The 16,927-nt window shown below is 44.9% G+C and overlaps 1 protein-coding gene across 6 annotated transcripts in view; it reads right to left on the bottom strand.

Moving 5' to 3' along the window:
* ccny (cyclin Y) overlaps positions 1–16,927 on the bottom strand; it is a 79,572-nt gene that overhangs the window by 21,875 nt on the left and 40,770 nt on the right. For 2 of the 6 annotated variants that reach the window (XM_055881320.1, XM_055881321.1), the window contains exon 2: positions 7,587–7,722. The exons of the other annotated variants lie outside the window; for them this stretch is intronic. The gene's annotated coding sequence lies outside the window, so the exon portion shown is untranslated. The remainder of the gene's footprint in view (positions 1–7,586; positions 7,723–16,927) is intronic. 6 annotated transcript variants of the gene reach the window in all.

Here is a 16,927-nt window from a genome sequence, read left to right as displayed (position 1 = left end):
AGACTGGTGGAGTAACGCTGAGGAGCAGTGGTTTGGCCGGCAGACTGGTGGAGTAACGCTGAGGAGCAGTGGTTTGGCCGGCAGACTGGTGGAGTAACGCTGAGGAGCAGTGGTTTGGCCGGCAGACTGGAGGAGTAACGCTGAGGAGCAGTGGTTTGGCCGGCAGACTGGAGGAGTAACGCTGAGGAGCAGTGGTTTGGCCGGCAGACTGGAGGAGTAACGCTGAGGAGCAGTGGTTTGGCCGGCAGACTGGAGGAGTAACGCTGAGGAGCAGTGGTTTGGCCGGCAGACTGGAGGAGTAACGCTGAGGAGCAGTGGTTTGGCCGGCAGACTGGAGGAGTAACGCTGAGGAGCAGTGGTTTGGCCGGCAGACTGGAGGAGTAACGCTGAGGAGCAGTGGTTTGGCCGGCAGACTGGTGGAGTAACGCTGAGGAGCAGTGGTTTGGCCGGCAGACTGGAGGAGTAACGCTGAGGAGCAGTGGTTTGGCCGGCAGACTGGAGGAGTAACGCTGAGGAGCAGTGGTTTGGCCGGCAGACTGGAGGAGTAACGCTGAGGAGCAGTGGTTTGGCCGGCAGACTGGAGGAGTAACGCTGAGGAGCAGTGGTTTGGCCGGCAGACTGGAGGAGTAACGCTGAGGAGCAGTGGTTTGGCCGGCAGACTGGAGGAGTAACGCTGAGGAGCAGTGGTTTGGCCGGCAGACTGGAGGAGTAACGCTGAGGAGCAGTGGTTTGGCCGGCAGACTGGAGGAGTAACGCTGAGGAGCAGTGGTTTGGCCGGCAGACTGGTGGAGTAACGCTGAGGAGCAGTGGTTTGGCCGGCAGACTGGAGGAGTAACGCTGAGGAGCAGTGGTTTGGCCGGCAGACTGGAGGAGTAACGCTGAGGAGCAGTGGTTTGGCCGGCAGACTGGAGGAGTAACGCTGAGGAGCAGTGGTTTGGCCGGCAGACTGGAGGAGTAACGCTGAGGAGCAGTGGTTTGGCCGGCAGACTGGAGGAGTAACGCTGAGGAGCAGTGGTTTGGCCGGCAGACTGGAGGAGTAACGCTGAGGAGCAGTGGTTTGGCCGGCAGACTGGAGGAGTAACGCTGAGGAGCAGTGGTTTGGCCGGCAGACTGGAGGAGTAACGCTGAGGAGCAGTGGTTTGGCCGGCAGACTGGAGGAGTAACGCTGAGGAGCAGTGGTTTGGCCGGCAGACTGGAGGAGTAACGCTGAGGAGCAGTGGTTTGGCCGGCAGACTGGAGGAGTAACGCTGAGGAGCAGTGGTTTGGCCGGCAGACTGGAGGAGTAACGCTGAGGAGCAGTGGTTTGGCCGGCAGACTGGAGGAGTAACGCTGAGGAGCAGTGGTTTGGCCGGCAGACTGGAGGAGTAACGCTGAGGAGCAGTGGTTTGGCCGGCAGACTGGAGGAGTAACGCTGAGGAGCAGTGGTTTGGCCGGCAGACTGGAGGAGTAACGCTGAGGAGCAGTGGTTTGGCCGGCAGACTGGAGGAGTAACGCTGAGGAGCAGTGGTTTGGCCGGCAGACTGGAGGAGTAACGCTGAGGAGCAGTGGTTTGGCCGGCAGACTGGAGGAGTAACGCTGAGGAGCAGTGGTTTGGCCGGCAGACTGGAGGAGTAACGCTGAGGAGCAGTGGTTTGGCCGGCAGACTGGAGGAGTAACGCTGAGGAGCAGTGGTTTGGCCGGCAGACTGGAGGAGTAACGCTGAGGAGCAGTGGTTTGGCCGGCAGACTGGAGGAGTAACGCTGAGGAGCAGTGGTTTGGCCGGCAGACTGGAGGAGTAACGCTGAGGAGCAGTGGTTTGGCCGGCAGACTGGAGGAGTAACGCTGAGGAGCAGTGGTTTGGCCGGCAGACTGGAGGAGTAACGCTGAGGAGCAGTGGTTTGGCCGGCAGACTGGAGGAGTAACGCTGAGGAGCAGTGGTTTGGCCGGCAGACTGGAGGAGTAACGCTGAGGAGCAGTGGTTTGGCCGGCAGACTGGAGGAGTAACGCTGAGGAGCAGTGGTTTGGCCGGCAGACTGGAGGAGTAACGCTGAGGAGCAGTGGTTTGGCCGGCAGACTGGAGGAGTAACGCTGAGGAGCAGTGGTTTGGCCGGAGATTGAGGCAGACTGGTACGGCAATGAAAACGTCTTATTTGATCAATTGCCTGTTTTTATGTGATGCTTTTACACACTGGGTGTTAACTTGATAACAGGCCCATCAGCATACATTATGGAATATTGCGGAAGTTACCATGGAGCCAGGCAATAAAAATTAACATATTATTTACACTGCAAAAGAAAAAATGACGTTACCTAGATATCTCTTACCATAAGAATGCATTGACTTGACATCTTACCAAGACAACTTATATTAGTGCAGTAGCAGATAACTGTATTACTTTAACTGCCTCAGGCTTGACATCCAGTCCCCCTGTTTCTGTCTCTGGGCCAGGATCCCACCCAGGGGACCGCTGTCAGTCCTGACATCCACTACCCAGCCCCCCTGTCTCTGGCTCTGGGCCAGGATCCCACCCAGGGGACCGCTGTCAGTCCTGACATCCACTACCCAGCCCCCCTGTCTCTGTCTCTGGGCCAGGATCCCACCCAGGGGACCGCTGTCAGTCCTGACATCCACTACCCAGCCCCCCTGTCTCTGTCTCTGGGCCAGGATCCCACCCAGGGGACCGCTGTCAGTCCTGACATCCACTACCCAGTCCCCCTGTCTCTGGCTCTGGGCCAGGATCCCACCCAGGGGACCGCTGTCAGTCCTGACATCCACTACCCAGCCCCCCTGTCTCTGGCTCTGGGCCAGGATCCCACCCAGGGGACCGCTGTCAGTCCTGACATCCACTACCCAGCCCCCCTGTCTCTGGCTCTGGGCCAGGATCCCACCCAGGGGACCGCTGTCAGTCCTGACATCCACTACCCAGCCCCCCTGTCTCTGGCCCTAGTCCAGGCCCTGGGTCCTGACCCTGTCAGCAGCCACAGGGATCCAAGCATAATGTCATCCCGGCAGGAAAGGCCAGATAGGGGCTACACCCAGCCATACCACCAGCTGCAGCAGAGAGGAGAGGAGAGCCACTGCCCGAAGAACAGCTCCTCAACAGAGGTGATAGATGAGAGGAGAGAGTGGGAAAGAGGAGTGGAAGACAGGGCTCAAGCGCCCGCCTACAGACCCAAAGCCTTAGAAATATGAGTCATGGTAGGTCGAGATGTCCTGCTTTCTTTCTTCAGCCCTGGCATAATACTGCTGTCTTACCAGAGCACACATACATCAGATGGCGCTCTATGCCGGTCTTAACAGAGTGGGAGTTGTGACTTGATATGGATATGAGCTATTGCTTTACAAATGAACTGATGGATCACATGATAGTGATATGAGGAGACCTAGTTTAGCTGGGGAAAATAACTCCGATACGAGGTCATCTGAGTGGAGCAGCTACTATTGCGCTCCAACTCTTTTGAACTGCAGTCTTTTGTGTGTAAGAGGCACTTAAAGCTCAAAGGAGATACAGCGAGCTCCCTCCATACACTCCAGTGACCTACGTACGGCGCAGGCAGCACTCCAAGGAGGAGGAGAACTAGGTGATGATAAACTACCCCATCTTTTATTCAACGGTGTGGGAAGGAGCCAGAAAACGAAAACAAGGTTCATTAGTCCAATGTGTACTGTAACAGTCTGATCCGTATTTCACAACTCTACTCAATGAAAAGTTAGTGTTAAATACAGGCACACACGAATGAGCAGGCACACACACACACACACACACACACACACACACACACACACACACACACACACACACACACACACACACACACACACACACACACACACACACACACACACACACACACACACACACACACACACACACACACACACACACACACACACACACACACACACACAATATGGTTGTCTCCGTACCCTTTGATTTAGGGTTTTCTTAGGAGTGTCCCTCTTCCTCTCAGCCTGTACAGTGGTGCACGTCCACGCTTCTACCCTTCTAACTTCCTGTGTTTCAGGAAACTGGACAGGAAGTCACACCGGGGTCTGCTACACAAAACTAAACAGCTCTATTGTTTTAGAGTTATGACAAAAGGAGGAGTTGTCTTGCGCTACCGAAATGAGGTAAATCAATGAGTATGTTTACATGCACACTAATAATTCGATATTAAACTGATTATGGGAGTAGGCCGAGTATGGCATTAGTCATGTAAACACCTTACTCTGCTGATCTTAATTGGTACGGTCATAATCGAAGTAAGCATACGCCGATTAAAAAACAGCATCTTTCAAATTATTAGGACATGTAAAGAAAGACCTTAAATCGGAGTTACCGATGTGTATTTGATCTGTGCATGTACTAACACCAGCCGAGCAAGCCTCCCTCTTTAGCGCCAGTGAAGTGAGTTCGGGACAACTGAAAGTATGCATCTTTGAAGACATTTTCATATAAAAACTTTATATACAGTGCATCCGGAAAGCATTTAGACTTAAATAATTTTTCCACATTTTGTTACGTTACAGCCTTATTCTAAAATGTATTAAATTATTCTTTCCCCCTCATCAATCTACACACAATACCCCACAATGATGAAGCAACATTTTTTTAAACATTTCTTTGCAAATTAATAATTTTTTTAATCACATTTATATATTCAGACCCTTTACTCAGTACTTTGTTGAAGCACCTTCGGCAGCGATTACAGCCTCGAGTCTTCTTGGGTTTGACGCTATAAGCTTGGCGCACCTGTATTTGGGGATTTTCTCCCATTCTTCTCTCCAGATCCTCTCAAGCTCCGTAAGGATGGATGGGGAGCGTGGCTGCACAGTTTTTTTCAGGTCTCTCCAGAGATGTTCCATCGGGTTCAAGTCCGGGCTCTGGCTAGGCCACTCAAGGACATTCAGAGACTTGTCCCGAAGCCACTCCTGTGTTGTCTTGGCTGTGTGCTTAAGATTGTTGTTCTGTAGGAAGGTTAACCTTCGCCCCCGTCTAAGATCCTGAGCGCTCTGGAGCAGGTTTTCATCAAAGATCTCTCTGTAAGATCTCTCTGTACTTTGCTCCGTTCAGCTTTCCCTCAATCCTGACTAGTCTTCCAGTCCCTGCCGCTGAAAAACATCCTCACAGCATGATACTGCCACCACCATGCTTCACCATAGGGATGGTGCCATGTTTCCTCCAGACGTGACGCTTGGCATTCAGGCCAAAGAGTTAAATCTTGGTTTCATCAGACCAGAGAATTTTGTTTCTCATGGTCTGAGTCCTTTAGCTGCCTTTTGGCAAACTCCAAGCGGGCTGTCATGTGCCTTTAACTGAGGAGTGTCTTCCGTCTGGCCTCTCTACCATAAAGGCCTGATTGGTGGAGTGCTGCAGAGATGGTTGTCTTTCTGGAAGGTTCTCCCATCTCAACAGAGGAACTCTGGAGCTCTGTCAGAGTGACCATCGGGTTCTTGATCACCTCCCTGACCAAGGCCCTTCTCCCCCGACTGCTCAGCTTGGCCGGGTGGCAAGCTATAGGAAGAGTCTTGGTGGTTCCAAAATTCTTCCATTTAAGAATAATGGAGGCCACTGTGTTCTTGAGGACCTTCAATGCTGCAGAAATGTTTTGCTACCCTTCCCCAGATCTTTGCCTTGACGCAATCCTGTCTACAGACAATTCCTTATATAGACAGGTGTGCTCTGACATACACTGTCAACTGTGGGACCTTATATAGACAGGTGTGTGCCTTTCCAAATAATGTCCAATCAATTGAATTTACCACAATCAGGTTGTAGAAACATCTCAAGGATGATCAATGGTAACAGGATGCACCCGAGTTCAATTTCGAGTCTCATAGCAAAGGGTTTGAATACTTATGTAAATAAGATATTTCTGTTTTTAATTTGTTATAAATTTGCAAACATTTCTAAAACCCTGTTTTTGCTTTGTCATAATGGGGTATTATGTGTATATTGATGAGGATTTTGTTTAATTTCATCCATTTTAGAATAAGGCAGTAATGTAACAAAATGTGGAAAAAGTCAAGGGCTCTGAATACTTTCCGAATGCACTATATGTCTGAACTCGGAATCAATAGGCTTCCCAAAAATAACATGGTCGCAGTGGTAGAACTCTTATTTTTATTTGAGATGTTCTGCATTTATCAAAGTCCCATCAAGTAGCCTGATTTCAGATGTGGCCATGTAAAACAGGATTCTTTTTTTTTAAACATTTTTTTAAATCTTTATTTTAACAGGGAAAACAGACTGAGACCTAGATCTCTTTTACGGCTGTGCCCTGTGTAAACATGTTGACATGTACAGTTTTAGACATAAAGACAAGAACATTTCAAAACATACACAATTCAACAGAAACAATCACAGACAACATCATATTGATCCTCCATAAACATTTTAAAATGGGCAAGGGACACCAGAGTGTCTAACTTAAGTTGGATCTGCAGTTTGTTCCATAAATAAGGTGCAAAGGAACTGAAGGCAGTCCTACCCAACTCTGTGGAGACCGCAGGAGTCTAATGTAATCCACATCTGTGATCTGGTTTTAAAATTAGTACTTGTGGAAATTAATGATGATATTAATCTTGTGGAAATTAATGATGATATATATGGAGGTAGTTTTAAAAGAAGTGCTTTATAAATAAACAAGAGAGCATGTTGCTCTCGCCTCACAGATAGAGAGACCCAACCCACATGTTGATATAGGATACAGTGATGAGTTCTGTAACTATCACCCGTGATAAACCTGAGTGCACAATGGTAAATAGCATCCAGTGGTTTTAATGTGTTTGCCGATGCATGCATATAGATAATATCACCATAATCTAAAACGGACATAAAAGTAGCCTGCACAATTTTTTTCCTATTTACAGAGGACAGACAAGCCCTGTTTCTGTAAAGGAATCCTATCTTGAATTTGAGCTTTTTTCCCAATTCAGTAACATGTTTTTTAAAACAAAGCCTATCATCTAACCATACCCCTAAGTATTTATATGCAGAGACCTTATTGATTTGAGTACCATCCAAGCTAGTGATTACAAACGTGTTTCTAACTGGGAGTTTAGACCTAGAAAAAAACATGACATTTGTTTTCTTAGGGTTTAAAACAAGTTTAAGCTGTAAAAGAGACCCCTGTAGTATCCTAAAATGATTATTAGGGAAATCATTCTTCTTTCAAAGCATGTGAAGGTCTTAATCAAACTGTAATATTAATCTGACTATCCACAATAATTGCATTTTGTGTGCAAATAATCATACCCAGTGAGACTGTATTGTACACGCACACACCCTGTACTCCCATAATCCTTCAGTTCTGCTTCTGTGCAGCTCAACTTCCATCCACTTCCGCTGCCAACAAACGTTTCTTCAAATTAATCAAGCATCCAACAAACACATTGGATTTACGGGCCATTTCTCAGTGAGCCAAGGGTCTTATTGGGCACCGGTGTTGAGAGAATGACAACATCAAAACACCACTTAATACTCTCTCCCAACGATCACAGGGTGCTTGGCCAAGCTGATAAATCAATGAGGTACATCAGTGTCCCTGCTGCTGCTCCTTGTCTGAGCCCTCCTATACATTACGCACAACAGCTGCAGACTTACATGGACAGTGGCCACAGCTCCCGTTCGCTGTCCTTCCATCCCTTCATCATCACCGAGGGCAGTGTGGGTTGGCAGGCTGCCTGGCAGGCTGGTCCTGTCCTGGCACTGTAGCACATTGGACCAGATAGACCAAGGGCTGGCAGTCCGTCATTACAAGTCACCAGACAGACAGTACAAAGAGCAGAAAACTCAATGATTCATCAAGAATTTACTACAGAGACACCAGCCAGGAGAGACCAGACGGCTGCGCCACCTCCATGGCATCTCTGACTGTGTGTCAGAGATCCTGTTATTCACAAATTATAGGATCTCTGTTGTTATCTTGGTAGAGAGCGTAGTCTTCTTTCATGTAACACTTGGTCCTGAGCTTGACTAACCCTATACGTATGCCTCCTTTCCTTAGTTAGCAAATGAAACTAGTCTTTGTAATCTGCAATCTGGAAGGAAAGGAGAGAAGGAGAGGAGACAAGAGCAGTACACAAATCTAGATAGATGTAATGTGAGCTTGCTTTTGTATGTATGCTACTGCACATGTTGTATATGCTTCTGTGTATGGTGTGTTTTAGAGTAAACTTTTATGTGACGTGTCTGTTTTTATTGATTCCATGGAACCCAGGACTCCCTGGAACATAGTGGTAAGTGTTACTGGGTGGACTATCCTGTCTAAATAAAGACAATTCAATTACATGAATGTGATCCAGGATAAGCATGACGCCACCTTTCAGTGTGGAGAGACAGGCACAAAGACAAGGACATAGAGTCACAAGGTTGACTCCACTCAACCCGATAATTCGAACCGATCCTTTCAAGCATGTTTTCCTCATAGCTGCAGGACGTGCCTGACAACGTGCCTGACAAGGTGTACCAGAGCATTACGGATGACCAGGGTCACAAATGGCACATGTCCTGTTCAAAAGAAGTGCACTTTAAAAAGGCCCAGTGCAGTCAAAAACAAGTTTTTCCTGTATTTTATATATTCACCATGCCCCTCCACTAAAATCTCGTCCGTCTCCAAGTTGAAATAGCCACTTTAGAGCAGCTTAGCGCTGTGAACTGATGGAGGCTCTCTCACACTTATCAGGCCCATTGGAGCTTCCTCACTGGACTGGTGAACTGGTTGATAAAAGATGTTCAATTTCTCCTGAGCCTGGTGGTGGTGGTAGCATTGGAAAACGAGTAAGGGACTTGTGTGATAGAGTCAGAGAGCCTGGGGTTAAACGGGTATTTCTGAAGATAATTCACCCTGAAGCGGTAAAGCATTTGAGGCTAGAGCCTACCCTGACACCGCTGGCTAAATGGCCTGGGCAAATAGTCAGGACTGTGTTATCCCCACTGGCTTTTCAAACCCAAACGTGATTCCTCACTTATGAATGACCCTATAACAGCAGTAACAGCAGTCTCCTTTACTTTACACCGAGCATGACACTAGCAATACCAGTATGTGTGATGGTAGTGTATGACCAGTTCAGTGAGACACAGTAGCTCAGCAGTCAGTGGTAATCCTGGTTGATATACAGCCAGGTCACCCATGATACAAGTCAGCATTCGACATCCATCTATGTCTGAGGACGTCAGGAGGTTACAGGGAAACCGGCCACTAGGGGCAACAGTGAGAGCAGTAAGCATCTGCGTCTGATTCCCAAGGTTGGAAGTTCAAATACAGCAATAGTTTGCAATTGTTTTTAAATTTTTGTTTTAAGCCTATCCCAAACCTGAACCATTCTGAGTTAAAGCCTAAACTTAACCTTCAAAACTTAGAAATGCGTACAGTGTGTATCACTGTGCTGAAATGTATCATAAGAAACTGCTGCTGAGTAGAACACACACACTCACAGTCATCCTTCCGAGAAGAGAGGAAAAGCAAACAAAGAAGGGACATTTAATCAAGTGATTTAGACAGAAGGAGATACACGTCTCCTGACTCTCTCTTCCATGACTTCAGCAGTCTGCTGTGACTGTCTCAAATCTCTGGTTGCATCTCTTATACTAACGACTGAGTGTGTGTGGACCCCTGTGATGGTGATTAACTCTCCAGGACTCGACATTATTGCCTGTCCGGGACAAGAAAAATAATAGTCTGACAAGAAGAATATACACTCACCGGCCACCCTGTTCACAAAAATGGATCACTCCGATCACTCCTACAGACCGTGAGTCACGTGGCCGTGGCTTGCTATATAAAGCAAGCAGGCAGACAGACATCGAGGCATTCAGTTAGTCGATTCAATTTTAGAATGGGCAAAACAAGTGACCAAAGCGACTTTGAGCGTGGTATGATCGTCGGTGCCAGGCATGCCAGATCCAGTCTATCAGAAACGGCTTTCCTCCAGGGCTTTTATCAACGACAGTGTCTAGTGTTTCCCGAGAATGACGCGACAAACAAAAATCATCCAGTCAGCGACAGTCCTGTGGGTGAAAACAGCTTGTTGATGAGAGAGGTCGAAAGAGAATGGCTGGCCACAAACAGACAAATAACAGAGCAGTACAACAGTGGTGTACAGAACCGCATCTCAGTGCGCACAACTCATTGATCCTTGTTACGGGATGGGCTATTATAGCAGACGACCACACCAGGTTCGACTCCTATCAGATAAAAACAAGAAGAAGCGGCCCCAGTGGAAATGCGATCAACACTGGACAATTGAGGAGTGGAAAAACATTGCGTGGTCTGATGAATCCCAGTTCCTGTTGCGTCATGCTGATGGCAGAGTCAAGATCTGGCATAAGCGGCATGAGTCCATGGCCCCATCCTGCCTGGTGTCAACAGTATAGGCTGGTGGTGGTGGTCTACCGCCGTCCAATCTGCAGCAACTGCTTGATGCCATCGCATCAGCATGGACCAACATCCATGTGGAACGTTTCCGACTTGTAGAATCAATGTCCTGAAGAATTCCGGCTGTTCTGGAGGCAAATGTGGGTCCGACCAGTACTAGATGGGTGTACCTAATAAACTGGCCAGTGAGTGTCGATTTGAGTCTTCTTAATGGACAAGTAAGGGGGGGGGGGGGAAATCACAATATCAAACAATTACTTTGATCAGAATTGGATCAGTGTCCTCTGGATGCGACGTATTGCTGTTTTCTGCAGAGCATATCGGAGTAGGATTGTATTGCATTGACAGGCAGAGCAGTCTCAATCATCCCCAGTTGTGAAGCACTATTCAAAAAGAGCAGATCTGCGTGTACACATTTGTTGATATTCCTTGCTACTTAGTGCCTTACTTGCAGTTATAGCATATTTTTTTATCAGCAAACAGGCTTCGTACGGTCATGAAAATCCTGGAAAAGTCATGATGTATGCATCAACTGCATGTGTTCCAGTGCAAGTGGGCCAGAGGAGAGCGAGAGATACTTTACAGCAGGTAGGCCTATAAAATAATGATAACAGGCTAACTAGATAGCCAATTCAACATTATTGTATTGTGTAACCTAGCTAGCTCTCTCAGTAGTTAACTATTTAGCTATTATCATGTATTACTGTAATTGTCATGTCCGATGTCCTTAAAACTTTCCACCGGCATAACCGCAAATGGCAACGGTCGATGAACGGGTGCATTGATAAACCAATGTTAACTTTGGTTGTAAAACAGTCTCTCCAGCACCCAATATTCTGAGTCTGAGAAATAAATATGACACTGGGATTCCCCTCTTGGTCATGCCATTCTGACACCTTTAAAATATATTCTTAGAATAGCCTAATTGAGGAATATCTCCCATGCAGTCAATAGATCTCCCCTGAAACTTGGAAAATTTCTGCTTTACAATGTTATGGATAAACATGTCTTAGATACCTCGCTTGAAGTAGTTAATTTAGCCATTTGATACCTGATTCATTGAATGAGCAAATTCAAAAAGCATTTGGTTGTAATCGTAATTGTTCAATATTTTATAGCATATGGTCGACAATCCTCATGTAAAACACATTTACTTGAAGAACAGTAAATGCAAAGTTTGATAAAATAATTACAGTTTGTGCCATTTGTGCGGTCAATATGTTACCAAACTTTGCATCTGCACTGTTCTTCAAGTAAATGTGTTTTTGTAAAATGCTGTTTAAAATGTTAAAAGTTGTCCTTGTGATGGCTGGTTTGTTAAACTTTGCGATTTTAGTTTTTTGTTTGACATACGTTCTGTTGTGAAAAATATGAGTCTCAACATTTTACATTTACATTTACATTTAAGTCATTTAGCAGACGCTCTTATCCAGAGCGACTTAAAAATTGGAAAGTTCATACATATTCATCCTGGTCCCCCCGTGGGAATTGAACCCTGGTCCCCTCGTGGGAATTGAACCCACAACCCTGGCGTTGCAAGCACCATGCTCTACCAACTGAGCCACACGGGACCATGTGGCAAGGCACCAAGGTACGGTATTATTTACTGCCATGTTTCACAGAACAAGAGTGTTCTGTCATGGAGAATTACATGGTTTATGGTACTGTTCCAGCCAGAGATCAGTGGAGGGGGACAAAGGGAGGGGGAGGAGAGGAGGGAACTACAGAGGGGTACGCAACAAAGTAGGACCAAGGAGTTAGCCAGCTAAATATTCTGAAAAAGCTTTATGGTTACGACAGTTATGGTTGAAATGAGCATTATCTAATTCACTCAACAACCAAAACACAGATGTTTAGCTTCCTGAATGAATGAGAAAAATCAACAGTTATGTCATTTCCAATCGTCCATATATTGTTTTGTAAATATATGCAGTACCAGTCAAAAGTTTGGACACACCTACTCATTCAAGGGTTTTTCTTTATTTTTACTATTTTCTACACTGTAAAACAATAGTGAAGACATCAAAACTATGAAATAACACATGGAACCACACAGTAAGCAAAAGGAATGATTCATAAGGCATGCTTTTCCAACAGTCTTGAAGGAATTCCCACACACTGAGCTTGGCTGCTTTACCTTCACTCTGTGGTCAAACTCATCCCAAACCATCTCAATTGGTTGAGGTCGAGTGATTGTGGAGGCCAGGTCATCTGATGTAGCAGTCCATCACTCTCCTTCTTGTTCAAATAGCCCTTACACAGCCTGGAGATGTGTTGGGTCATTGTCCTTTTGAAAAATAAATTATAGTCCCATTAAGCACAAACCAGATGGGATGGCGTATCGCTGCAGAATGCTGTGGTAGCCATGCTGGTTAAGTGTGCCTTGAATTCTAAATAAATCACAGATAGTGTCACCAGCAAAGCGCCCCCACAACATCACACCTCCTCCTCCATGCTTCACGGTGGGAACCACACATGCGGAGATCATCCATTCACCTACTCTGCGTCTCACAAAGACACGGCGGATGGAACCAATAATCTCAAATCTGGACTCAACAGACCAAAGGACAGATTTCCACTGGTCTAATGTCTATTGCTCGTGTTTCTTGGCCCAAGGAATTGTTTTCTTCTTGTTGGTGTCCTTTAGTAGTGGTTTCTTCACAGCAATTCGACTATCAAGGCCTGATTCACGCAATCTCCTCTGAACAGTTCATGCTGAGATGTGTCTGTTACTTGAACTCTGTGAAGCATTTATAACTAATGAACTTGTCCTCTGCAGCAAAGGTAACTCTGGGTCTTCCTTTCCTGTGGCGGTCCTCATTTGAGCCAGTTTCATCATAACTCTTGATGGTTTTTGCGACTGGACTTGAAGAAACTTTGAAAGTTCTTGACATTTTCCCGATTGACTGATCTTCATGTCTTAAAGTAATGATTGTCATTTCTCTTTGCTTATTTAAGCTGTTCTTGTCATAATATGGACTTGGTCTTTTACCAAATAGGGCTATCTTCTGTATAACACACCTACCTTGTCACAACACAACTGATTCGCTCAAACACATTAAGAAGGAAAGAAATTCCACAAATGAACTTTTAACAAGGCACACCTGTTAATTGAAAGGCATTCCAGGTGACTTCCTCATGAAGCTGGTTTAAACACTGAACTCCACTCATAAAGAAACATGACCCTCAGTGTTCTTGGCTAGAGAGACAAAGATAACTATGCTTAGTTTATTTCATTCATCTGGCTTTATATTCTCTTTCATGTGGCTGTTACGTTCCCCAGTTTCTGTGTTCTGGTTTGCATTTGAGTGTGTGTGTTTCAGGAGATAGATTCCTGAAAACTCCCCAAGCAGCTGATTGGTCGACCCCAGGCTAATTGATGATTGGAGAGCTGACCCAGCCCGCTCGTCAAGAAGCAGCTGACTCTAATCACCATTGCCACCTGAAGATATAAAAGCCAGTGTTCTGTTCAGATCGAGAGAAATGGTTAGAGAGAGATTGAATGTTTTGGAGAAATCATTAGAGAGATTTTTTTTGGGGAGAATTTGATAGTGATAAAGTGTTGGTTGTTTCTCAAAGATATTTGGTATTTACTATGTAAGTTGTTGCTGAGGGAGCTGATTGGTTATGTCTGTTATATGTTATAGGACACACTGTTTTGATTATTGAAATTGTTTGTTGTTCTGTATCATTTGTTCCCAGGGGGAAGGAGAAGGCACTTTGGGAGTGCTTAGGCAAGAGGCCCGAGGGCATACATATACCCGTAGTATATTCAATGTCTAGGCACACTAGGTAAGACCTGGGCAGACCACCCCCTGTATTTTGGTTAGGGCACCAGGTGGTGCTAAGTTAAGTGGGTAGGCAGGTTAGATAGGAGAGGGGGAGCTTTGATATTTACTTTCTTTCCTTTGGTTCCGTCCAGCCCCTTTTCCCCATATTACCGTGTAGGAAATAAATCCTAGTAACGGTAAATTCTGCCTTTGTCGTCCTTTCTCGCACCTACGGTCCATACCTCTTTCGCTTCACAGAGAGTTGAGTTGCAACAGGGAGTTGTGTTCCCTCTTTTTAGAGGCGTGCGTAACAGTGGCTTTAATGTCAAGAGTGATTAAACTGTGCATTAATGTAGGTTTAAACATTTACTTTGTGATATTTGAACTTAATGAACCCGAACTTGATGAAAGTCAACACTGACACATTGAGATTCATTAAGTCTCAGTTTCAGAACAATAAACACCCTCATGAAGAAATTCATATTTCAGTACCAGGATTTCTGTATGTGTGAACCAAACCAACAAGGTCATAACTCAGTATTAAAACAGAGAGATGCTAAGTGTCCCCTATATGAATGTGCAGTGAGGAGGAAAAGCAGTGTAATGTCAAATAAAGGCCTGATAAATGGAGTCAATAAGAGCTTAATTAACAGCCTGGGAGATGACATGGCTAACTGACCTCACACACCCCTCTGTTCCTTTACCATCTGCCTCCTGACTCTGGGAGTGTGATTACTTCTTTCTCCGGTTATCTCTCTTCGTTCTCCATCATTATCCCCACATCACTTCAACCAGGCAATGTTTATGCCTACTTCTCTAGGCAGACTGGGGAGAGATAATGGGACTTCCTCCCACGCGGTGCAGACCACCCAGAACGGCTAACAATGCCAACAACGCTAAATGATCACAGTCAGGCTAAAGCGACATCAACAGTAACACTCCATCCCGCTGCATCGCCACCACGTTCCATCACAGAAACATACTGTAAGACAAATCTGCTCGCCAGACTAATGGAATGTGTGAGTAATGCATACAATACAACTACAAGTAGGAGAGTAAATAGTAGTATCAGTCGATTCATTTGATATCATTCTGAGAACCTAGCATTGACTGAATATCAAATCCCCTCAGTGCATTCACCCTTATCCTGTAGTTAATGCCCCCAGTGTCACAAAGATTAATGTAACACTTGTTGTTTGTTAATCTAATTCCCTTTCTATAAAGTTTTTTTGCGAATGTGAATAGTCAGTCACTATCACCATTTACTGAAAACCAAACCTAGATAATACAGTACATGACCAGCACAAACTTATGAAAGTGACCGGATACTTTATGTAAAAAAATACTTATTCCACCAACTTCTATCTGCAGTCACAAAATTCAAATGAAGGGGAGTCATTTTGATAAAGTACCAAATGAGATCCCAGAGGAATATGGGGAAGATATAGAAAATATTAAATACAGAATATTAGTTATGTAATTATTTTCCCATTTCTAAATAAAAATGCAACGTCTCATTCTGTGTTCAACCAAAAAGTCATTGGTATGGGAACAGAGTATCCGTGGGTGTGTCTGCTCTTCTTCAGGGGTGGTTTCTCATTAAGTTGGAGCCAAGTGAATGGAGCCCCAGCAGGGGGTCAGGGAGAGGAAGGGAGACTGCTGACCTTCGCTGCAGCACCACACACAGCCAGACCTGAAGGTCAATACTCAGCAGGTCTCGTCAACAATGGACCACTAAATCCTTATACAGGAAGCCAGCAGCCCACCCGCCCAACCCTGGTCAGTGTTTACACATGCACCTTGGCCTGGACTCTAGCCCTGATAGTGGTTACTATGGCTGGCCGTATTAACAGTGCTCACAGCCAATACAGAGACCAGACACGTGCATTGGCATTGACTGTAAAGGTTTTAATATTTTAATGGATAAACATACCCTTTAAGCCCAGGTACCCATTAAGCCAACTTCTATCTTGGATTCAAAGAGAAAATATATTTCCCCCCTGCTGTTTAATGTTTCAACCAATTAATCTGATTGTGATATCAATAACAGTTTTTTTTCTAAGCCAATCAGATGTTTTATAATGAAGTTACTGACAGTTGTGTAAGTTTCCACTAGTGGTCAATTTCAAAGCTACAAAAAAAAAACTTGTGTTATACACATTTTCCAGATATTTTTAGTACCTTCTCAGATAAGTGATCATACTTTATGTAAAATGAAGAGATTAAAGTGCTGATATATACACATAATAACATATTTCATGGGTATTAATGACCATTTCTTACCAACTGAAAAGATTGAAAAGGTTTTTCATGCTAGCAGTCGTGCCTGCATGTCACAGTATCATCATAACTTGGTAAACTACAACAAGATAATAGATTTCAGGTATTCACAGCTTACATATTTTAAATATATTTTGTCTTATTTCACTATTAAATGAACCTTCCATTGTTATACATATGGTGCCTTCTGAAAGTATTCACACCCCTTGACTTTATCCACATTTTGTTGTGTTAAACCCAGAATTAAAAATGGATTCAATTTAGATTTTTTTTTTATCACTGGCCTACACACAATACTCCATAATGTCAAAGTGGAATTATGTTTTTCTTTCTTTTTTACAAATTCATTCAAAATGATAAGCTGAAATGTCTTGAGTCAATAAAAGTGAAAAAAGGAAGCCTGTACAGAATAAAAATATTCCAAAACATGAATTCTGTTTGCAACAAGACGCTAAAATAATACTGCAAAAAATGTAGAATAGCAATGAACTTTTTGTCCTGAATGCAAAGTGTTATGT

Source organism: Salvelinus fontinalis, chromosome 25 (genome assembly GCF_029448725.1).
Source record: "Salvelinus fontinalis isolate EN_2023a chromosome 25, ASM2944872v1, whole genome shotgun sequence".
Lineage (NCBI taxonomy): Eukaryota > Metazoa > Chordata > Actinopteri > Salmoniformes > Salmonidae > Salvelinus > Salvelinus fontinalis.
This window is presented reverse-complemented; position numbering and strand designations above follow the sequence as displayed.